This window comes from Drosophila mojavensis, unplaced genomic scaffold, assembly GCF_018153725.1.
Source record: "Drosophila mojavensis isolate 15081-1352.22 unplaced genomic scaffold, ASM1815372v1 contig_16, whole genome shotgun sequence".
Lineage (NCBI taxonomy): Eukaryota > Metazoa > Arthropoda > Insecta > Diptera > Drosophilidae > Drosophila > Drosophila mojavensis.
The window spans coordinates 2,094,274-2,119,049 of record NW_025318693.1 but is presented as its reverse complement, the minus strand read 5'-3'; the positions used below and the strand labels follow the sequence as shown (position 1 = coordinate 2,119,049).

At 40.6% G+C, this 24,776-nt stretch overlaps 1 protein-coding gene across 8 annotated transcripts in view; it reads left to right on the top strand.

Annotated features, from left to right (window-relative positions):
• Positions 1–24,776, top strand: part of LOC6573708 (homeotic protein antennapedia) — a 126,453-nt gene that overhangs the window by 84,052 nt on the left and 17,625 nt on the right. Inside the window, exon 1 of one of the 8 annotated variants that reach the window (XM_032731950.2) lies at positions 1,771–2,145. The exons of the other annotated variants lie outside the window; for them this stretch is intronic. The gene's annotated coding sequence lies outside the window, so the exon portion shown is untranslated. Of the gene's footprint in view, positions 1–1,770; positions 2,146–24,776 lie in introns of those variants that run through there. 8 annotated transcript variants of the gene reach the window in all.

The window sequence follows — 24,776 nt, the reverse complement described above, 5'->3', positions numbered from 1 at the left end:
ACATATTCTCAACAATATTTTTCAAAAATATTTTCTTTATAATATATTTTAGTATATTAAATTTCTTATTAGTATATTAAGCAATTTATTATATGAATTAATCTCAATACTTAAAAGAAAAGCAATTTGGATATATTTCTTATGATGTTACCTATTAAAAACTGAATAATACTACAATACATGTAATTCCGATTACCATTTCCTCATCCAGAGCTGCAAGAGCTGACTACTAAAATCTCAATTCTCTGTGCTCTCTCGTGTGTTTCCCTCATCTAGCTCACTTTCCCTCCGTTCCACTCACTGCCAATTCGTTTCTATGCACGCGCCCAGCACTGTGTGTTTGAGTTGCCGTTGCCCAAAAACAATGCCGCCATTTATCATATTGTGTTGCCGGCTCGCTCATTCGCCAGCTCGGCGCTGGCCGTTCGTGGGAACGGGGCAACATGCTTGGTGCGCAACATGTTGCCGAGCGTGTTGCTGTGTATCCGTAAGTTTGTTTGTGAGTCCGAAAGATACATGTTTACGAGCATTTACGGTTAGTTGTGAATGAATGAACGTGCCAAATAGACGTGTTGCCGCCGCCGCTCGGGTACTCGTTCTCGCGAACTTCATTCCAAAACTGACGTAAAAATTCGCTCGCATCGAGCAAAACACAAGCATCGATAATTACGTAGTTGTATTTGTGCATTTAAAGGAAGCTCTTCGAACTGCCTTTCGTTTCTCGATTCTCGATTCTCGACTCCTCTGACATTTCTTGACAAATAAAAATTTGTTGTGCCAGTTTCGTTTTTGGCGCAAAATGACAGAAGGCAACGCGTGCAGCCGCATGAGAAATAAGTTTACGCGAAAATGACATGGAAAATACGTAGAAAATCGTATTTTATGGACTGACAAATCAGCCGCCAAAAATCCAAATTAAAAGTAAAATTCAATTAAATTGTTTTTAATTTGTTTTGTACAATTTTGCAATCACAACTGCAACCGATTGCCTTATCAGCAGCAGCAGCAGCAGCAGCAGCAGCAACTGAACTCTCGTGTCTGCGCGGGCTGAGATGTCATCGGCAGTGGGACATCGACATCAACTTCATGAGCAGCAGAAGCAGCAGCAGCAGCCGCAGCAGCATCGACTCCAAATCTCTGCCAATTTTTGGCGCTGGCTCAGCAAAGAGCGCCGAACCCAAACCCGAACCTGAGCCCTGTACGCAGCTGATAAGGAACGTATGCTGATAAGCACGCAGACCCAGTTCCAGACGCAGTATTCGACGACACTCCGAATTGATTTTGACCGTGCATAATATACCAAATATTTGTTGTTTATGGGTAGAAAACGCAAGTCGACCCGTCAACATCGAAATTATTTGCGTTTGCGTCTTCTCGTCCTTTCGTTTATCGTTCTGATTGCCATCGTTGTGGCGCGAGTTTTGTTCATTTTGCTTTTGTATCGTTTGCAAAATTTCAAGAAATTCAAAAAGTTCATCTCCGGATTCGACACCAGAAATACAACAACAACAATAACAACTACAAAAAATACTAAAAAGCTCGAAAACTCAATAACAAAACATTCGCAACATTTCATTTGGTGATTCTACATTGTATATATGTATGTGTGTGCGTGTATATATATATATATATATATATATATGTTTGTATAAAAATTGAAATAAAAATCGTGCTTAGTTATATATAAAATAATAATATATAAATATATTCCCAAAAAAAAAAAATTTATATATATTCATAAACAACAAAAATTGTGATTCTGATTTTTGTAAATATAACAGTATATAAATTTAATGCAACGGAATCATTTAAATTAAGTGTAAATCTAACAAAACGTCGACGTTTTTAAAAAGAAATTGTGATATTAAATATATATAAAGTAGAGATACGCGAGTTTTTAAGCCAACAGCAACAAAAACACACGTCGATTTGTATATATAGAAATCGAAATCATCAATATTTACGCACTAACACTAAGCTGAGCAGAGTACACAACATAAAATATATATAAATATATCGTAATATATATACACTTATATATTTTGGGCACCGATTTTTACACAATCAAGACAACAACCAACAACAACAAGAAGACAACAAAAAATTATATCGTAAAAGACACGAAAACAATCACAAAAAACTAAGGTAAATAAATTCGGATTGTAACTCAATAAATAATAAAAGTAAATCAAATTAAGCAATATCAATTTAAAAACTAAATTTAAAAAAAAATACATTTATTTATTTTGTTTGTTTACGAAATCTATAAATATAAATATATGTATATAAAAAGAAAAGAAAATTTAAGTAAAATTATTTTATATTATTTTTCTTGTTTCTGAGGAATTAAATGACGTAAAATACATTTTGTTCAATTATATAACTGTATTAAATGTAAATGAAACACTTCAACATCATCTTAATATTTTGTTTATATTTAACATGAAAATAGAATTTTCCTTTGCATTTGCTCACAATCAGCAAGTTGCGATTTTCTCATGACTCTTCTTCTTCTCAGGCTAAACAACTTTATTGCAATTTAATTAGCATAAACGCGTGTCGATAATTCAAAATAATCGTCTAGTGGTTGCCCACAGTCCCCTCCGTCTTGGCCCCCTTTTGATCGAAAAGTTTTGACGCATAATTGATGTGAAAACGAGAAATGACAGCGAGACGAAGTGAAGTGAACCGGCTGATGGTATTCATGGCTAGTTGCAATTTAATTAGATCATTAAAACAGTTCATAAATCTTTTCCAAGCTGCCAGCAGTTGCCAGACAGAGAGACCACAAAGCGACAGACAGACAGACAGACAGAGGGGCGGACAGACGGACACGTTTTACAAAACAAATTAGTTGTAATCGCAAATCGCGAATCGCAAATCGCAAATCGCAAAATGGTAAAACGCGAATCGCGAATCGCAAATTGCGGGTTAAACACTTGCCCGGTTCAATAATCAAACAAGTTGTTCTAGGTAAATGCCAGCAAATGACACAAATGAATAAAGTGAGTAAAATGAATGAATAGGCAATATATGCACATGCCAAAGGGATAAACAGAGACAGAGAGAGCGAGAGAGCAAGAGAGAGAGCGAGTCACTTTACAAACATATGAAATAATTAGCGCATGTAGATGAAATGCTTCCAAATGTTGAACAGATAAGAGAGCAGTCCGCAAACGTTCCCCACTCACAGCCAATCGCACTTACAACTGCATACACACACACACACGCAGTCACTCACGCACACACACATGCAATGTGTTGCTCTGTGGCTGTTGTGAATGCCATAAATCATTTCTCGTTCATATTTTGTGCATATTTTTAAGTTTCTTTCTGCTGTTGAATCTATTGAGTCCCACTGTGTGAGTGTATGTGTGTGACTTTGTGTGTGTGTGTGTGTGAATTGTAATAATGATGTGCCACGACATGGCGTCAAGTATTTATGCAACAATAACAATTACATTAAACGCCAACTGTATAGCGAATAAACTTGGAAATTATACGAATTCATTTGTTTAACATTGCAAATTTATTTTAAATGTTTTTCTAAAGATATTTTTCATATTCAGGCAACATTGTCAGACAGCTTGTCTGCGATTATCTTCATAAACTGACATTTTTGTTTGTAATTCTTGATATTTTACTATTCTTTTTACCTAATAGAGATATTAGTATGGAAAATGCTGTAACGGTAATCTTTTTAATCCAATAAGTAATATTGTATACTTGATTTAGTTGAGAATGTATTGGGCTCTTACTTATGTTTGAGTATCTTAAATTGTTTAGGCGATATTTCTTTCGTTCCTGAGTTCTTATAGATCTTTGTCAATATTTTCCCGTTAGTTGCGTAATTTTTAAAATTATGATCCACGGGTTAGATTGAAAAGATGCTTGTCCTTTTTTCTCTTTCCTTTCTATTTGAATATATAATATAAATATATAAGACTTTGAAGCATTTCAGATATAAAATATTTTAAACAATAATTATGTAGACTTTATATTTATTTTTAACATATTTGTATTTTAAGAATCTCTAACATTAATCCTTGATGAATTTTTATATATTCCATATTTGGTATAATTTCTATTTACTTAATAAATATTTATTTTCTTCATACTTTAACATTGTCTACAGTTTCCTTCACATTTCTATTTGACATTAACTTTTTACCTTGCATATTATATTTTATATATTTCATATATTCTATTTTCTAAATGAAAAATGAAATCATTTCATCTTCATTCGCACAGCTCCATCTTTTATTTTTATGACAATATTTGCACTTTCATTAAGCAAACTCACTACTGTCCACTGTTATGGGCACTGCGGTATACGTATGCGTATGAATATATGTATATATATTTGTGTTTGTACAGTAAATATAAAATTTCAGAATACAGAAGCTCAGCCAAGGCTGGACAACAACTACAACAACTGCAGCAACAACAGCAGCCAGAGAAGAGAAACAACTGTTTGGCAAAACTAAACCAGGCTCACAACCTCCAGACGTGTGGTCGAAAGGGGAGCTAGGGTGAGAGGGAGGCCCTCTGCAGCCCCTGGGCGAATGGACGACTGGACAGGCGACCTAGTCAGGCAGCCTCTTTTGTTGCTGTCATAGTTGCTGTTCTTATTGTTGTTGCCGGTTGTTGTCTATCGGTTTCATAAGTTCTATGAATAAATTTCCATAAATGTGTTTATTTTTTGCCGCCCCTGTTTGGCAGCAGTCGCAGCTGGCGGCAGCACAGAGGTAGCACTCACGCACACACTCATGAGTACTCATACTTGATACCCATAGACTCATATAGCTGATAGTCAGAGCCGATAGTCAGATACCCGACGCAGCGATGCAGCGACACGGCCGGTGCAAAATGCAATGCAGAAAACAATTTTCAATATAAGCATCAAGTGACTAAAATTGCTGCTGTTGTTGTTGTTGCAGTTGCTTGTGTCGTTGTTGTTGTTGTTGCTGTTGTTGTTGCGCGTGTGTTGGAAGCGACAGTTTGACTGACATTTTTCTAGCATATCGTTTACATATATTCGTTAGATTTTCCAGCAAACGCCGGCGAGCCAGAGCTTGTTGTTGCTGTTGTTGTTGTCAATGTTGTTGCTGCCGTTGCTTGTTGCTTGCGTTGTTCAACATGCTGTAATATTGAATAACAGACGCAACTCGGCCCAAGCTGCGCTCCTGAACTGGAGCCAGGCACAAGTGCAGTCTGTCTGGCAGTCAAGTGCACTCCTAACTCACTGTGTCTGCGTGCGTGTGGGAGGCTGTGTCTGTGTGTGTGGCTGTGGGTGCTTGTGGGTGTCCTGACACCTCGTGTGACTCCTGTCACTGGCAGTTTGTCGCTCTGCGTCTGTGTCTTATTAAAAATTAATTTGCCATATACTCTGTACTCCATAGACAGTGGGCCCAGCTGCACTGTGCTCTCACACACACTCACACACACACACACTCACGCACATACGCTCGTGCATCACACTAATTGCTTTATAATGAAGCTGTCATTGTCACCTGTCGCCGATAATCTCTAACAAAATATGCCGCATGCACAACGACCGAGTGCATCTGCCTCAGAGGCTGGCAAAGCTTCTCTCATTGTTGCAATTGGCAAAGTTTAGTGCTCGTTATGAAATTACAATTTATATTGATATAAAATATATTCTGTTTCTCTCTCTCCCTCGCTCTCTATTGCTGTCTCTCACATTTGCATAAGGCAACGATCGCGCTGACAGATAATGGCCCAACATTCAAGCATCTATTAATATGCGAGCGATGCCGATTCCGATTCCGATTTCGTTTCAATCCGATCCATTAATTTCAATTTCTTTGGAGCAGGCAATAGAAATGTCACAGCGCTTAATCAAAGCAGCTTGGGAAGATTTTGCCACAGAGATTTCTGTGCGCCTTGGCCAACTAGTTCCCAGTGTGGCCAACAGAATGGCCAAGAGTCGAACTGTGTCACTCCGAATTTCGATTTTGCACAGAGCAACAAAACAGATGAAACTAAACTCAAATTGTGAACAACTTTTGCAGACTCATTAATCTGGAGCTGATTAAGCCAATGCTTTGTCAAACCCAATGCGAGCTTTGCTTTTTTTTTTTTTTTTTTTTTTTGGTCTACAATCAGCATTCGCTTTCGCAAGATCTACAAACTGAAGCAGACGCCTCAGTCTTATAAATTTGTGTCAGCTGAACATAAAACTAATTATCAAGTGAATCGGACATAAGACTCAATATCATGTGGTTAAGATATATTTTTATAGCCATTTCGTCCTATTTCATACTCAATTTGTCTTGTATGAAATTAATCTTGCGAGCGTGCTCTGAGCTGAGATCATAAAATGTCGAATAAAACAAAAGAAAGTTATTGCTGCTGTTTCCACCTAATGCACTTCTATTAATTTTGTTCACTTTGATCAAATACGATCAGTTTTTCGAGTATCGCTGCATAAATCAGCTGCAATAAATTCGTGTATTCATTAATCTAGTTGATTATTGAAATGAATAAATAGTTGCAGTCTTGACTGCCCAATACTTGTCGATAGTCAAACAATAATTTCAGCGGAATGTCGTATACATTAATTTTGTTTATATAATATATATTGTACAAAATATAATATAACTAAAATATAATATATAACATAACTAGATTGCTATAGCTTAAAGTCCCGACATTTTTATATTTACGCTGAAAATCTCTAGATTAGTCAAGTTAACAAGTTGCAAGACCAACTCTATAGTAAAACATAAACTATGAAATATTTTTATATATTGTTATTTAACTCCCTCAATCGTATTATATCCAAAATTTCAGTTTCAAGCATCGTTATAGATTGTGCAAATATTATGTCTACAACTAATGCTCTAGCTCTATCTAGCTTTTCCACTCCCACTTTCATGCTAAGCTGTCGAAATGGAAAACCACTTGAATTATTAGTTGGCAAGTCTTTAGGACACTTTGTTAGCTGGAAGTCCAGCTGGTCGAGCGGAGCCTTTTGCCTTCTGCCTGTTGCCTGTTGCTGGCTGTTGTTGTTGTTGTTGTTCGGTTTTTGGGTCAGTAGCAACTGTCGCTGTTGTCGCTGTTGTCGCTGTTGGCGCTTTTCTTGTTGCTGTTGCATTTGTTGTTGCCGCTGGTGTTGCCATTACCATTAATGTGGTCGCTATTGTTGGCTGCGGCTCTCAGAAGATGGTCAGGGAAAAAGGAAAAGGAAAAGGGATTAGGTTTGGGGCAGCTGGAACAATGCAAAGGGCCAACAATAGCCAGGAAAGAAGCCACGTTAATGATGACACGCGCTGCGACTGCTGCTAGAGCAGCAAGCAGCCTAAAGATCCCCATGCCAACAAATTAACATACAAGCACAAGGCGAACAGCAGCTCGCATCTCACAACTTGCAGCTTGCAGCTTGCAACTTGCAACTGGGGACTGGCAACTGGCAAACTGGCAACTGGCAAACTGGCAGCAGGCCGCCAACGCAAAAGCAAGTGGCTCCACTAAATGTTGTTGCTGTTGTCGGTACAAATAAGGCGAGTGCACAATGCGAGCTGCTTGTGCACCTCGCCTCGACTTACCGGGGATTAACTCAATTGCACTCGAATGTCAACCGTTTGCCGACGGCAACAAGTTGCCAACTAGCAGCAAATAACTTAATTAGCCATGGGTGCTATTGTTGCAGTTGTTGTTGTTGCTGTTGTTGTCTGTTATTAATGGGTCATTAGCCAGCGACAATGAATAGCCAAGGATTAGAAGGCGCAGCAATTAACGGTGCATACTTATAAACTACATCAACTGAGGAAAATTAAGCTATTTGTCATCATATTTCTTACCTTAATTTTATATAATTTATGGCGCTTCAGTTTCTTCAGAATTTCATTTTGGCAGGGTGTGGTCTAAGTGGGATATTGAAATATCAAATTCATCTTAGATATAATCATAATAAATAAACAAAATAAATGTATACCAAATGCCAAGATTTATATGAAATTAATGAAATTGAAATATGTAGAAAATCAGATAAAATATTTAGCTTATCTGCATATTCCAATTCTCTTAAGCTGCTATAAATCTTAGCGAGTTAAATGCTTATTACATTCATTGTCATATATGTAAATAATTTAGGTTTTGTTTCTCTAATAAAAATATATTTATACTTCGATTAGCTAAAGAATAATAAATATAATATAATAATGAAATAAATAAAATATTAAAAAGATTAAATTTTACTAGAAATGATTTGTATTTATATGGACATTTTGTATATATATATATATATATATATATATACAATATGTAGAATATACTATATATTTTTAATATTTGCAAATAATTTCTTTATTTCATTATTTAAAATGAAAACTAACTTATATAGTAAACAAATCTTCGGTGAAATTTTGAAATTATTATATTATTATTATTAAGTTATTTTTTATTATATTATTTAGTTATTTATTAGTTTCTTCTTTCATCTAGATTTTGATTATTTATATAAGGATGTCTATTTTAATCGACTTGAATAGAATGTGTACGCCCGCCTTTTACAACCCACAATTCACTTTCAATCGCCATTTTTTGAAAGGAATTTCGAACCCCCCCCCTTGTTTCAGGGATTTTGGCTTAGTTTCCAATCGGTTTTTTTAGTGTCGCATAATTGTGGTTTTCCTTTGAACTGCAGCGCCTGCAATTTGCTTATCGCCAGCGATCGCGATTGCCAATGGGGAGCTCGACTTGGAGCCGACTTTGGTTCGTATATTGTGTACTTATTGTTGATATTGTTGTTCCTGCTGCTGTTATTGTTATTGTTGTTGTTTTTGTTGTTGTTTTTTTTTTTTTTTGTTTGCTGGCGCTGTCTTCTTCGCCATTGCCGTCGGTCTGCCGTGAGGCTCGAGTACATTTCAATTAATTAACATTCAGTTGCACATGCGCAGCGACGTTGGCGACGCTGGCGACGAGGCCTCAGACTGTGACTGTGACTGCGACTGAGACTGTGGCAGTGCCAGTGCCTGTGCTAGTGACTGTGACTCAAAGCGGATACCGAAAATTGCTGATTGCGCCAGATAAACTCATTTACAGCGGTTAAATGCCACCGGCGGCGCACATTGCCAACACTTTCGGGCGGTCCGCTTGTAAGACAGAGAGAGAGAGAGAGAGAGAGAGAGAGAGAGAGAGAGAGAAGCGACGATTTCTTTAGATGGAGTCGTGGATGTCGACTTGGATGAGGCGGCGTCTATTGCGCATTTCAAATGAAGCAGCGACCCAAGCGAACTCTCTGCCCGCAGTCCACCAAGTGCACTCGTAAATAGTGGTACGAGTATTCATACTAATCGTATTCATTGTTGTTGCGGCCAAGTGAAGCTTGTGATTGACAACAGCGAACCGATGATGCTTATCGCTGCACACGTTTCTTGCCTGCTGGCCTGGCTGGCTCACCTCACCTCCCCTCGGCCTGGTGGACTCCTTGATTTCCATTGGCCTCCATGTTGGATTCATGTTCGTGTCGTACTCTGCAAATTGTCATGTTGTTTGTTGTTCAGCGCGGGGCCAGAGGCAGATGCCTATCGTCACGTCACGTTACAAATTTATGCCAAGCGACATTAGAAAAATTATTGTAATTAGCTCGGTAAAGTACAAGCCAACGAGCCATGTAAGCCACACACATGAGCAGTTGCCTGGGCGAACAGGGGGAGGGCGGGCGACGCAGAGAAGTTCGGGCTGTGGGCTGGCGAATTGGACGCAGTTGTTCGTGGCTGCCGCTTAATCCTCAGCACAAACAGCCAACGGCGCCAATATCGAGCTCACTCCTACTCACACACACACACACACACACACATACTCGCATATAGATATATCTATATATAGAGAGAGAGACACGCATGCAGATGAGAACATATGCCAGCGGCAGATTATGAAAGGGCAACCCCATGTAAAGTGTAAAGTGTAAAATGTCTTAATGATAAACAAACAGAAAGTTTGTGGCGCCCATGGCTGGTTAGGATTCGAGCTGAGTGGCACAGTGCAGCGTGCGTGGGAGTGGCTGAGGCTGGCAAGGGCTGAAGCGGGATTCGCCATTGATGGAGGGCGTTGGCAAAACTTGCCACACACCGTTGAAACCTACCGAAATCTATGTGCGGCAGCTGAACGCAAAGTGTAAAGCGCAAAGCGCAGAGCACAAAACTGTTTGAATGCCGTGCGACGCTTCGATTGTGTGCACGTGGCGTATACGTAATATTTACTCATTGCTCGCACAGTGGAGCGAATGGGAATATTATGTAAGTGGAAAGATATTTGATATTTTTGATAAGAAAGAGAAAAGCGGTTAACATAGAATCCAAGTGTTTTTATTATAGATACTTTTTTTGTTTAATACTTATAATTCAAAATTAAACTATAATATTTTGATGAAGTTTTGATTATGCTTAGTTAATTGAATTTAGTCTTCTTTCTATATTAATATCTATAGTTTATATTCAATATCTACATATATATTTGCTATGCTTCAATACATGATCAAAACTATTTATTATTTTATTATTTATTCATTAAATATTTGACATATAATATGGAAACTTTAAAACAGGTCTTTAGCTCTCCTCTTTCCTTATTTTAAGTCCCAGCATAATCTCGCTTTTTATGTCTCCCATAATACTTTTGCACCACTGTGCCCTGTCATCGCTTGGTTGCTATTTGGAAATTTATTCACAATTCTTTATAGACGAGTATTTTGTTGTTGTTGTTGTTGTTTTTTGTTTTACCACTCGCCGTTGGTTACATTGAAATTGCATGTTGGCACGCAAAGGTTGTTATTATTGTTGTTGTTGCTGTTGCTGTAGCTGGCGCTGTTGTTGCCACTGTTGTTGGTGTAATGTCTTCTTATTATGCTGCGACACTGTTGCGGTTTTCCATACGGACTAACCTGCTCTGCCTCCGGTCTATGGGGTGGTGCGAGCTGGCAAGGTGGTGCGGCGACCGCTCGTTGGTTATTGGTAAATAAAACGTCTAAGCGCGCAAATTTTGTATAAAAATAAAATATGGTTTCACTATCAGTGGAAGGGATCGTGTATGCGGCTAATGCTAATAACATGCAATTTCCACCACAGGAACAGCACGCATGCATGCCACACGGCTTTTCCAAATGGGAAGCAGGTGAAAAGTATTCCATTTGCATGAACACCAGCCAGGCAACCACACCACTACACTCAACCTCATCCCTCCCTTCCTTCCTCCCACCTTCAATCCGTGCCCAGCAACCAGCCAAGCAACCAACTGGCGACGTCTCTGGCAACCCGCAGCGGCGCACCAGAGGCGAAGGTGTTGAAAATTAGTAACTGTCTGTGCGCCTCAATCCTCTGAGTGTGGTGGCCAAGCGGTGCCAGTTACCATCCGAGCAGCAGCTGCTACGAAACTTGATTGCTCGTAAAGCTCAAGCACAAATATTCAAATAGCAACGAAAGAGACAAACTCTATAAAGAGATATGCTACAACTTGGAAATAGAACCGGGATATCAAAGGAATTTGGTTGGGATACCTAAGGGAATTCTCAATTATAAATAATATAAATTTGTATAATTTTATATATTTATTTATGATTATTTCTATTGCAATAATCATTATCATTAATATTGTTGATTCATTAGTATTTTATTTTATTAATTGAATTATATAGGATTGTTGAATATAATACATTTCTTTTATACAATATTCCAAAAGAATCCCGAATAGCCTGAGTCGCTAATAAAACTTTCTTCAATTTAGTCATAAATATTTAAAGTTTACTTCATATTTTGTGTTAGCTCGATCAATTTCCCTCAATTTCATATCGATTTCCATGCTCCATCATATTTGCCATTTGATGGGAAATGTGTGTATTTCCGGCGATTGCGAAAAGCCAATCTAAACTATGCCAGAAACAATTCATTTAATCATCATCTCCTGTCGGTGATCAGCTAAAAGAACTTGGCGCTGAAATAATTTCATTTCATTTCATTTGCGTGCCATGGATAATATTTTTGTTAAGAGCTGGGAAAACGGGCAACTTTGTGTGACGACAACTTTACAATGTGTGCGAAACGCAACAGCAACAGCGACAACAACAACAGCAACAACTATGGACAGAGGCAGACGGAGGCAAACATGAATAAAATTTGCTTAAAAGTGGACACAGCGAACAAATAAACAAGAACGAGAGCAACAACGGAGAAGGAAGCGAAGCAGAACAGAACGAGTATATAATCGAGAGAGAGAGAGACAGAGAGAGAGTGAGTGAGCATGATATTGAGAGAGTGAGCGAGAGATACATTTGAATTGGAGACAACGCTTGGACTTTGGGATGTTTGTAAATGCAGATGTGAATGTGGATGTGAGTGTGAATGTGAATGTGAATGTGGATGTGAGTGTAAATGTGAATGTGGATGCTTAATAAAATAATGCGACAGAAGGAACGACAATGACAATGCTGCTGATGATGATGATGATGATTATGGTGATTGCGATGGTAATGATGACGATCGAGTGAGCCGAGTGTGCATGTGTGTGTGTGCTGTGCTGTGGGTAAATTTGCTTGTGTGTGGCGCGAACTGAATTAATGGCTTAATTGAAAAATTTGTTCTCACCACAAGAGTTTGCTTTGTGTCATCGTCTTTGCCGTGGACAAATTGAGCGACTATCTGTGAGTAGAGTTGCCAGCGAGCCAGCGAATCGAATAGCAACTCTATTGAAATATACGCAAGTGGCGAATCTCCAAGCTCAAACAATTTTCACTTTGCCACCTTCCGTCGTCATTCTTTATTTTTTGAGCATTTATATTAAATTAGCATTTTGTTCGCTGCCCAATGAATTATGGAAGGCATCCACTTAAAAAGTGTAAATCACAGTGAATGAGAAAGAGAGAGAGAGAGAGCGCGAGAGAGACAGAGAAGTCCTGGCATGAAACGAGTTTGAAACTGTCTTCGCCAGACGACATCAGCGATGGCTTCGTCTTCGTCTTCGTTCCACTGGGGCACTAATCAATTTCATATCAATTTGTAAATTTGCAATAATTACGATAATTAGCTGCGAGTATCTGACGATGCTCCAAGCTCTGCTCCACAGACAGACAGACAGACGGACGGACAGGCATGGCAGGCAGGCACAGAGTGAGGCTGGGACCTGTTTTGTATTCGCCTCCAAATGCATTCAAAGAATGCGTCGAGGTGATAATGAGATTTTCAATTCAATAAAACATCAACAGCAGCAGCAGCCGCAGCAGCAGCAGCCACGTCCATTCGCACTGGCCATTCGCACGTTGCCAATTTTGGGCTCGCGCATCGTCGCGAAATCTCTGCATGAATATTTCATTCAATTTACACTTGGCTCGCAGCGTTTTTGCTGCCCAGCTCCGCGTGGCCAAAAGGAGCTGGCCAAGGATCTTGCAGCAGCTAATTAAGTAATTTTTTCATTTTGCCCTGTATTTGTCTTGGCAACTGTTGTTGATTTTTTGCCCTCTCTTTCTCTCTTTCTCTCTGCCTGCCTCTATCTCTCCCTCACTCTCTTTCTGTTTATGGCTGCTTAATCAACACCCTGTCCAGCAGCTGCGAAGTTGGAATTGGTTAGCGGGTCTGCTGTTGACTTTTTCTTAATTGCTTCTTACAGCTGATTAAGTGCCACAGTCGTAGCAATTGAGCACTCGAATTGGGTGCAATCGAGCTTGAAATTGTAGCCAGAGTTTCCCGCATGCCTGCAACTGCTGCAAATGGCCACTTAAACAATTTGCCTATATATCGAGTATATAAGCAACTTGCCTATAGTATAGTATATAGATTTCAAACTGAACTTTGGTAACGCAATTCAGCCTAAAGACATTGAGCAGCTTACAGTTAATACCCAATAAAAGGTAATAATTTTATAAAATCAGTTAAAACGAAGCTCAAGCGATGGTAAAAAATCAGCTGAAACGTTGTGATACTTGATATCATACATTAAGCAGGAGTAAAATGGTTGCTGAAGGGGAAGTAGGTGGCGGAGGCCGAGGAGGAGGAGGCTTAGATATAATGTGTGTTATATACTTATAATTGAGAGTGAGTGGAGAGAGTATAATAAAGCCATGCGATAGAAAATATTCATTTATAATTATTAGCCATAAAAACAAATTGATTAAGAAAGAGATTTGGTCTATTATTCTATATCAATTGTGTTTTCAATTTAAATAGCACTCAATAAAAAATATAAATTAAATTAAATATATTTCTGAAGCTTAAATAAAATAAAATATATAAATACAAAATATAGAATATACTTTAAAATACATGGATAATTATTTAATAATACTTATGTACAGTTAATAATTAATAATATTTGTATATAATATATTATCCAAAAAGTGAGACCCTCAACCCCTTCAAATAGAAAAGATTCACAAATAATTAATAAAAATCAAATATATTTTGGCATTTAACTACAATCTTCTTTGATATAAATTGTTTAATCTTATATAATAAAATTTTATTTTACTTTTAATAATTTTTTCAATATATATAATTAACATTTTTTCAATCCATTCTTTATTTGCAGGTAAAACTTCGATTCCATTGCGTTAATCGTTCTGAAAAATCAATTGAGGCAATGCTCAAATCAAGGAAATGTAAGAAGAAGAAAACAAATCTTATTAAATACAATGCCAAATAGCTGCCATAGATTTGTGTAATTAAGTAAATGTGCATTTGACGCCCACCCGCATCAATTTGAGTTTCGCTATGAAAATGGAAAACCTTCAATAGAATTACTTGCAGGCCGAGCCAAATGAAAACCACCCCACATACATTGAAACACACACACGCACACATATCTACGTCAGATACGAGTAGGGGCAAACTTACCCTGTGGACGGGGTTGTTTTTCCGTTTTGCGCCATGCGCTTGTGAAAATGAAAATGAAAATCCACCCGAGCTGTGCGTTGCTCTGCGATTACGATGTTTTAATGCCATTTTTAGTTTTTCATCCATATGGCCGGGCCGCCTTGCCAGCTGGACAAGCGATTTGGCTTATCGGGGCTGGTCAAGCCAGGCCAGGCTAGGCCAGTCCGGCGCAGTCCAGGCCAGTTCGTGGTGTTGTCATTAGCTTCTTGGCAGCGACGCTTGTTGCGTTGGTTATGGTGCATTGCTCGATTCCTCGTTACGGATTTATCGCAGCACACACACACGCACACACACATACACACACGGCATTGACTACTCCCGTGGGCAAACAACTTAATCTGTGTATCTGTATCTAATGCGGGGACAAGCCGATGGCCATGGCCATCTAGCATATTGTATCTACAAGTAGTTGCTGCCGCTGCGCCACACGAATTCGATAGCCAAATTGCAGTGGAAATGTTTTTATCGATTTAACAGCCCAGCCGGGTTACGCAGAGACGAATGTCAGCGTTTAGAATTTGATTGGACTCGATTTCTGTTGAATTGAGCGAATGAATGTTTGAAGTGCTGATTGCTGAACTGAAAGCAAAGTAGCAAACTGAGAGACAGCAATGAGATTTAATGTAGAGAAATGGAGTAGGCAATAGCAATTCATTGATGTAATAGTTAAATAGTTCAGCAGGGCATCAATCGCAGCAAGTTTGGCAAGGACTTGCAAGTCCTTTGAATGGTTTACTAAAATAAATATAAAATATGTAACTAATTGATTGATGCTTACAGTTGGAATATGGAGTATTTCTTTACCCCTGATTTAGCATAGCTCATGGCGTTACCTTATTTATAAAATAGGATTCCAAGAGTATGAAAATAATAATACTATAATATTACAGATTTCAATTATTATATAAATATTATATTTCAATATTATATTCATGGATTTATTATATGGCGCGAGCAAAACTTAGCAGTTATAGAAATAAATTGAAAATATTTTATATATTCATTACATATTTCGATAGTTTCACATTTTCCCCATTCGTAGACCAAAAGGAAACATTTTTAAATCTAAGCAACAAAAATATATAATTTTTTGTTAAATCCCGCTGAGCTCTAACCAGCTGCATTAGGTTGCAGATTTAATTAAATGAAACTAAATTGTGAGTGCATTTAGAGTAAATACTTTTGCCCTCGGCCATTTGTAATAATTAAACTAAATGCCCTGCTGGCCGGGGGCAGGGCTAAAAGGGCCGCTGTAGCAGGAGTGGGAGGAGGCGGCGAGCGTTTCTGTTACTTTTTTTAATTAGCAGGCAACGCCAATGCCAACCGTTGCCAGCCGTCGCCTGTGGCATCAAGCTCGACGTCGACCGCGGTGTTGCAACACGTGCACACAAAAGCTGAACTGAGGCGTGGCCGGCACCGGCCCCAGCGCCAGCCCTAGCCTCAGCCCCCACCCAAAGCGAATGCCAAGCCAAAAGCAAGGCTCAGCCCACAGGCCTGTTGGCCAAATCCCCAATGGGACCTCCACGTTTCATTTTCGTTTTCGGTTTCGGTTGCTGTTTTGTGGCTCTGTGAATTAACCGCGCGCAGCAACAGCGAAAACTACTTTGGCAAGGTGTCAGCTGCGCATTAGGCGCAGGCCGCCTCCACCCTCCGCCCCGCCCCCGGCCCGATTCCCGACGCGGCCTGCTAATGGGCGTGCTTGCGGCGCAGGACGGCAGCCGCTGGCAGCTCGTCATGTTGCCAGCTAATTTCATGAAAGTTGACATGGAAGCACATGTGAAATCAGGCAGAGGAGCTGCAGCTAGCCGATGGGCGGGGCAGTGTAGTAGGTGTCCCGCAACAATGCCCAATGGAATTGTTTCATTTGTTGTTGTGTTGCCTGCGCCGGGCTCTGGCTTTGACTAAATTAACATTGACGTGTTCGTTGTTGTTGCTGCTGCTGCTGCTCCAGTTGTTGTCCCAGTTGCTGCTGCTGTTGTTGTTGTTGTTGCCACATGTGCCATTTGGAACACTGCTCGTTGCTACGTTTCTGCATTTATGTATATTTGTATATTTTTTGTTGTTACTTTGTTGGTAAACCAAATGAAATATTCACACATTTTCCATTTTATATTTTGACTTGTAGTTGTCGCTCCATGTTATATATGTATAAGCATATATGGTTTTTTTCCGACAGTGTTGAAGTTTTTGTTGCCCTATATGAATATAATATTTGATGTGTGTGCGTGTGCGTGTGCGTGTGTGCTTTTTGTGGGCAGCATATAATTATCATATCATAGAGCAGCGCTTGGGTTAAGCAGCACAGGGATTGGGTCGTCCGGGGCGACGGTGTGCGAAACAAGTCTCGGGAGTGCAATGAGCGGATCCTTTTAAAGGGATTTGGGGGCCAGCACACATTAGCATAGATAGAAGCGAGTGCAGGGAGGGGGAAGGGTTGCTAACTTTGCTTCCGCTGACTTAATGACAATCAAATGTAACTTGAAAACAATTTGGCATTATGGGCCAAGTAGAGCTTCGTTAGAGAACCACACTTAAAGAGAAGTAACTGTAAATCTTATATATACATGTGTACATCAAGCCATAGCTTATTGGCTTCAATGAAGATTTCCTATGGTTTCAAAATTCAATTGGCGCCTAACCAATTTAAAGTGTATCAATTATTTTTGGGTCAGCGCAAATGAAATCAATTAAAAGCCGGCTTGCCGCAGCGCCAGCCAAAAGATACAAAGATACACACAGATATGGATACAAAGATACAATTATGAATTGCTCAGCTCGATGCGGAATTAGGCCGCCTGCATAGCTGCATTTTTCACACTATTCACTTAGGCAAACACTTCGAGCAGCTAAAGACAGATACAGATACAGATACAGATACAGATGCACATACAGATACAGATGCACTTACACATGCAGATACAGCTGCAGCTACACTTGTGTGAGATTTTCTTATTGCAGCTGATTTCTCAGTCAAGTTCAGTTTGCAATTTGTTTTTGGCGCGCATTTGATTTGCATTGTTGCTGTTGTTGTTGTTGCTGCTGGTGTTGGTGTTGCTGGTGTTGCTCTCGAGGCATTTCACGCTGCGCTGCATTTTCTTTTTGTCGTTGTCAGGCGGCGGCGCCGACGCCGACGCCGATGCTGACGACGACGCGGGCGCGCCCGAGACGGAGCCAACGAGCCATTGCCAGACGGAAAGACGAGCTGACAGGCGGAAAGATGAACGTTTTGGGCGAGGGGCTGGCAGGGCAGAGCGGCTGTGGGCGCGGGGTACGAGGGGCTGACAAAAGCCAAGTCAACTCAAGTCGTGTCACGGCAACAGCCAAGGCAGCGAGCAGTGGGCGGGTAGGTGGGGTGTGGAGCGGTGCCTGCTTCTGGGGCGGTCGCGTTTTCCATTTCGTTGAAGTGGAAAATATTTTGTAAATATTTTCGTGTGCGTGTGTTTGTGTGTGTGTTAGTATGCGTGTTTTTTTTTTCGCTTTTCTTCGCTTGTTTTCTTTGATTTTCTTTCGTTTTATACGGCTGCCTCCGCAGTTGTTATTTTTGTAAAGCTGCGAGTTTATTTTTTGTGTGGCAGCACAACCCACCCCACTCCACCGCCCCACCGACAGTCGCTTGTTGTGTTTTGTATTTTTACAAATATTTTGTGTAATCTTTAAAGCAGACAATGATGACAGCGACGACGATGGCGGCATTTTGTGTCACATCCTGAAAAGTGCTCTCTCATTTTGTTGCTGCCAAAGTATTTAAGCACGTGCGCACAGTGGGGCCAAGACGAGAGTGTATACAATGGGTGTGTGTGTGTGTGTGTGTGCTTGTCTGCGTTGATGTGGCCCTGGGGCGGCGCAGGCCGCCAGCCACATCCCTTTCACCAAACGTATCTAAGTATCTGAGCTGCTGTGTATCTGTATCTGTATCTGTATCTTACGCTGAAATGGACTCATATTTCGCGACAGGGCTGTTAGTCAGCAATTCAGTTTGGCCCCGGGCCCCGAAGTCAGTGAGCCTGTCATGACATTCACTGGCTCTGGGCGACTCTTTTGCGTTTTGTTTTAGCATTTCTGCTCATATTCTCTGCCTCCCTCCCTCTCTCTCTCTCTCTATCCCACTCTCGCACTCACTCTGTGTTTTCTCTGAATCAAGCGACACAGTGTGGAAGACAAAAAGAAAAAATTGTATATAGAACAAAAGTTTTGCTCATGGCCTGTCGCTGTCAGAGAAGTGTCAGGCGGCAAGTTGAATAGGACAGGGATAGAGACAGGGCGACAGCATCGGGGCGGGCAGGCGGTCAGGCGGGCGGGCAGGCAGGCATTCAGGCAGTCGACATGCGATGGGAAATGGAAATGAAATAGTTGGTTTTGGGGAGATGGAGGAGGAAATCTCAACGATTTGAATAAGTAAATAAGCATCTATATGGATCAGCCAGTGGAGAGCACATGGCTGCAGTTGACGGTGACATTGTTAATAGGACTGAAGATGAGCGCAAATAAAGCTGAGTAATCAAATGCTTTGTAAAAAAAAATAAAAAATAAAAGCAAATCAATTGTCTTTGGATAAATAATGCAATAATAATAGTAAAAATATAAATAATTAAATACAAGTAATAATAATAATAATAATAAAATTAATAATAATAATAATAAGAAGAAGAAGAAGAAGAAGAAGAAGAAGAAGAAGAGGAAGAATAATACAAATAATAATAATAATAAGAAGAAAAAGAAACTCCAGATGATTTGAAGACTATAAGAAAAAGAACTTGTTCATATATTCATATAGTTTCGTAGATAAATAGAAAATTTAAAAGCGAGATTTATTGATATTGAATAATTAAATAACATATAAATATAGATTCAAATATAGATAAATATATAGGTAGTATATGGATCAATAGATAGATTCATTAACAGATAGACAGATAACTGGCTATAGTACGATAAATAATTATATAGGTAGATTAGATATAAATACTGAGATCGAATAACCGTTACATAAAATATTAGTTAATTATCAACTATCTATTAGTCTATCAATTAAGCAAACTAAATATGGATAGGCAAATATTTACATATAGATATACATATATATGCATATGTGAATTGAATGTGAATTAACAATCGGATTACTAATCTCGTTCTGCTTTTAAGCCCTACAGTAAATCTAGCTTAAACTTTGATCTGCTGGCTTTAGTCTCTTGCACAAATTGTGATTCCCACACACACACACACTCACTAGCACACTCACTGCCTAATTAATCAATAAGACGTCATCGCAACGAGCTGCAGTGACATACAGATTGTTCGATAGTGAATTAATTGCAGGTTGTTTTCAATTAAATTAAATAATGTGACAATTACGTGTGGTTTTTATGACAACTCCTGGCCGCAGTCGCAGCCGCAGTCTGCGCTCCGATAATCGCAGCCACTAACTGACAATTAGGCAAAGACTCGTTTTGTATTAAATGTAACTGAAATGACTCAAATGAACGTGGCTCTATTCGCTTGTGCCCTAAAGACACTCGCCGTCACGTAGGCAAGGTTAATTGCTCTATTTCGGGCCTGTCTCTGTGTCCGATTTCATGGCCTGCACGCCTCAGGTAAGCGACGCGCACCTGTGGCCCACAGTGCTCGAGGCCTTGGCCGTATCTTACGCAATTTTCTCTCTCTCGGAAAAACGTCAAACAATTGCATAGGTTACGGCATTTGGTTCTTATGCAATCCCAACTTTCACCTCACCTCCCGCTGATTTCTTGCGCTCCGTGGGAAGTCGAATTGTTGCCCAAGGCAGGTTCCCAACTGCTGTACCTAGTTTGTATTCTGCCTAATTATATTAAGGTTCGCAAAATTTTGGTAATGTAGAGCAATATTTAAGTTAAATATGATAAATAGGATATGGGTCATGAGAGTAGAGCTATAATATTTTATACAATAAATATATTTACTGCAGGTTTAATAAAGTACAATCAAGTAAACTTGGTCAAATTTAGAAAACTAATTTAGCTACATTTTTAAATTCATATTTCCAGTGCTAGTCCCAAAAATGTACAATGTATGCCATTATATGACTTTATAGGTATTACTAAAAATGTTGTTAGCATTTTTTATATAAAAGAAACTATCTATAACTTTCGCAAATGAAATGTGAAAAGCGAAAGTCCGTAATTCTAATGAGTCTTAGCTCTCAGTGATATTTGATATCAAATATTGTGCGAAAACAAGAAAAAGCATAGAAATTGTCACCTTCTGACCTTTTGCATAACTCAAATGTCTGACTGGCTGAGTTGGTAATTCCAACACAATTTCGGAGCAGCTCATTCATTTGTTTCGTCTGCCGTATTTCAGCCATAAAATGCGTTATTTATGGTCAGTGCCTGCAGTTTAATGTGCCGCATTAGCTATGAGGCAGAAAGAAATTAACAAAAATGTATTACAAATTATGTTCACTTTCATTTGGGCAATAAAATGAAATTTAATTAACACTTAAAACTTGAACAGCCAGCAGAGAGTGTGTGTGTGAGAGAGAGGGAGAATAAAAAGTTGCTTGCAAATTGTTGACAACATTTTAAGTAGAGTCTCTGGTCAATGGTCAGGCGGTGGTTCGCGGTGGCTCGCGGTGGTGCGCACTTGGAACTGCACACGAAATTATAATTTTCACACGCAATCGCAACAGCGAACGGCGAACTGGGCAATGGCAACTGGGAACTGCTAACTGGGAACTGGAGTTGGGGCTGCTTGCTTGGAATGGTGTCTCTTGTAGCGACTGCTGTTTGCTTTGTGTATTTCCTTTTGCTTTTTGTTGTTGTGTTTTCGTCTTTTTGTGGTTTTGTCTGGCCCCAAACGCACTTAACAATTCAATTGTGGCAACGCATTACGAGAGCGGGCAGCTGCCGGGTACTTAAACGTGCTCTCTCATTATAAGACAACAACAACGACAACAACAACAACGACGATGACGACGACGAGGACGACAACAAAAAAAAGATGGAGAAACAGACGACAAGCGTTCGCATTTGCACTTAACAAACACTCGATAAAGCTGCAACAGATCTTAACAGAGTGCCTCGCGCCCCAAACTCCCCCCCTCTGCCATTGCCCGATCGTCTGCTGTGCGTGAGCTGCAGCGTGCGTGCGTGAGTGCGTGTTGTATCTGGGCCTGGAATTGTGGCCGCGACTCCAACTGCAACGGCGGCCATGCGCATGCGTGCGTTGCGTTTACGCATTGCTCGGCTTGTAATGAAGGCATTCCTCATTACAACACTGATGGAGGACAACAACAGAGCGCTGGTCATGTTGTTGCCAATCAATTGGCAATAGGCGAGCATGGCTCGCCTCCTCCGCCACTCAGCGCTGCCAATCAACGGCAACAGATGAAGTCCAGTGTGGACAGTACAGACAGCGCACAGGCAGACCAGCATCCACTTGACTTGATCGCTGCCCGGTTCCCTGGCGCGTTATCACAACGGGCAGCAGCAGCCAGAGCAGCAGCAGCAGCGAAAGATTGATCGATCGCTCGATGCGACGGGCCGTGCCATGTTTGCGATGGATGATTCGATATGATCGCAAATTTATGTATTGTGTACATTGTCAGCATTTTAGGCATAATTACGAGCAATGGCAACAATCGTCTTGTCTGACTGATCGATGTACCGCTCCCCGGCCTCCCCTCCCTCCCCTCCAGCTCTGTCATCAGCCATCATTAGCAATGCAGTTCACTTTTAATTGCACGCACTCACATATTATTGGCCAGCTCGGCTCGGCTTGGCTGGGCTTTGGAGTCATGTCAATTGTCATGGGACTGGCCTCGGCGCAGCTGAGGTCTACCGGCGCAAATGTGTCAATTAGATTTATTATCAGTTCTTGTTCCACTGGTCTCAGCATATTCTCATATTCCCAACTGGGCTGCAGTTGGACTCGTTGCAGGTGCCTGCACGCTGCACACTGGGCTCATGTCCATTAGTGAATGCTAAATAGGGCCAATTAAATGTAAGAAATACGTCTACAGCGCCCGCTTCATTTAGCCATGGGCACAGAGTGCTAAGCCATGCCAAGCCAAGCCAAGCCTCACTTCTGGCGCTGCCGCGCCCCTTCTTCCCTGTTGCCCTCTTTGGCAATTCCCAATTTCCAATTCAAATGCAAAACTTTATTTATGAACCGGCAATCGTCAAGCGGCTGACATTTTTATTATCAGCGGGCAGCGCGCGCGCTCCCAAAACCGAAAACGTTGCCAGCTGTTGTTGGCCACTTTAGCCCTTCCTTAAGGGCCAACACAGCAACAGCAGCAGGAGCAGCAGCAGCAGCAGACGTATCCCTCCCCGTCAATTGATAGCCGGACTAGCCAAGCGTCGCGGACGGCCGCGTTGACAAGCTCAATTTCCAATCGCAATAAAACGCAGCACTCGAAAAAAGATAAATGTGAGAAAAATGCAGGCCTCGCTGCCTCACAGTTCCCATTGCGTCCCGCTCCCCTGCCCGTTGTCGTTTCCGTCTTGATCGCCGTTTGCCTCTTACGCTCGTTCGTCTTTATGCAACACCGTCGCTAAATCGCGTGGGCTTATCCTCCAACAGACCAGACCAGACCAGACCAAGCCGAGCAGTCAACGAAACGAAACGAGACCAGACCAGACCAGGCCAGGCCAAGCCAGGCCCAGCCAGGGAGAGGACCTGCCGACGCGTCTGCGTTTTGGTCCGCTTCAAGTGCTGAAATTTATAGTGGTAATAAAATTTTATTTGCTCCTTTAGTTGATGGCACAATAAACTCTTCTGGCATTCGGCCTGAGCACGTGCTTCGAGTTGCCAGTTTCTGTTTTTTATGCCCTCTTAACTACTTACAAGTTGTTTTTTGTTTCTCCGCGCAAACATTTTGAGCAATATTTCAAGGTCATTTGCTCAGCGTTTATTGATAGTTAAGATAAATAAATGCGTGGGCCTAAAGATGTGTTAACTTACTAGGAAATTAGCAAGGCAAATTGTTGTCATATAACTTTTTGTGCGAGCTCAAAAGGAAATGGAAAATACTTCTAGGCGGAATCCTTTGCTCTTTGAAATTACTTTTCCCTTGAACATGATTTCTTATGGTTTATTCCTGCTCGAGCCTTGCTATAAAACTTTCTATTTATGTTTATTCAAATATAATCCCGCAAATCACAGTTAACAGTTTAAGCCTTCTGTTCATCCACATAATGTTAACATACTAATCCGTAATCAAGGTGGATCTTAATTGTAGCTCTGTTATAGTTGGCCCAGCCAATTAGTTATTATTTAAATAAAAAGCTAAACAGTAATTTAAGCAGCTGGCGCAGCCGAGCAGAACGTTTTCAATTTGGCTTAATTGAGAGGCTTTCGTGTACGTCTGGCCTCCATCTTCCTGGTGTAAGTCGCACTAGCTGCCTTTTGTATGTTGACCGTTACCTTGATTCATGGCTCGTCTCACTCTCATTTGCCGTCTCCCTCTAACTATATGAAGATGCCGACAACAACAACTGTAAATACAACAAAGGCGACGCCTTCGCATGGCCGCTATGCAAAACTATGAAGAAGAAGCAGGCAACAACAGCAGCGACAGCGACAGCGATGCCGACGCCGACGTCGACACCGACACCGACGCAGTCGTAAATCAAAATGGCTGCAGCTGATGGCTGAAGAATGAAATCATTCATTTTCATTCCATTCCATCATGAGACAGCGCATGCGTGTGAGTGAGTCGGTTTCGGTTTCGGCATCGTGTTGATGGCTGTGTCTGCACGTGCCTGTGTGCGTGCCACTGTGTGCCTACATGTGGGTATGCATGTGTGTGTGTGTGCTGATTAACTGCATTGCCGAGCTCTTGTTATTGTTGTTGCTTGTTGCCTTTGATGGATTGGCTGCCATATGCGTTGCGCTGTTGTTGCTGCTGCTGTT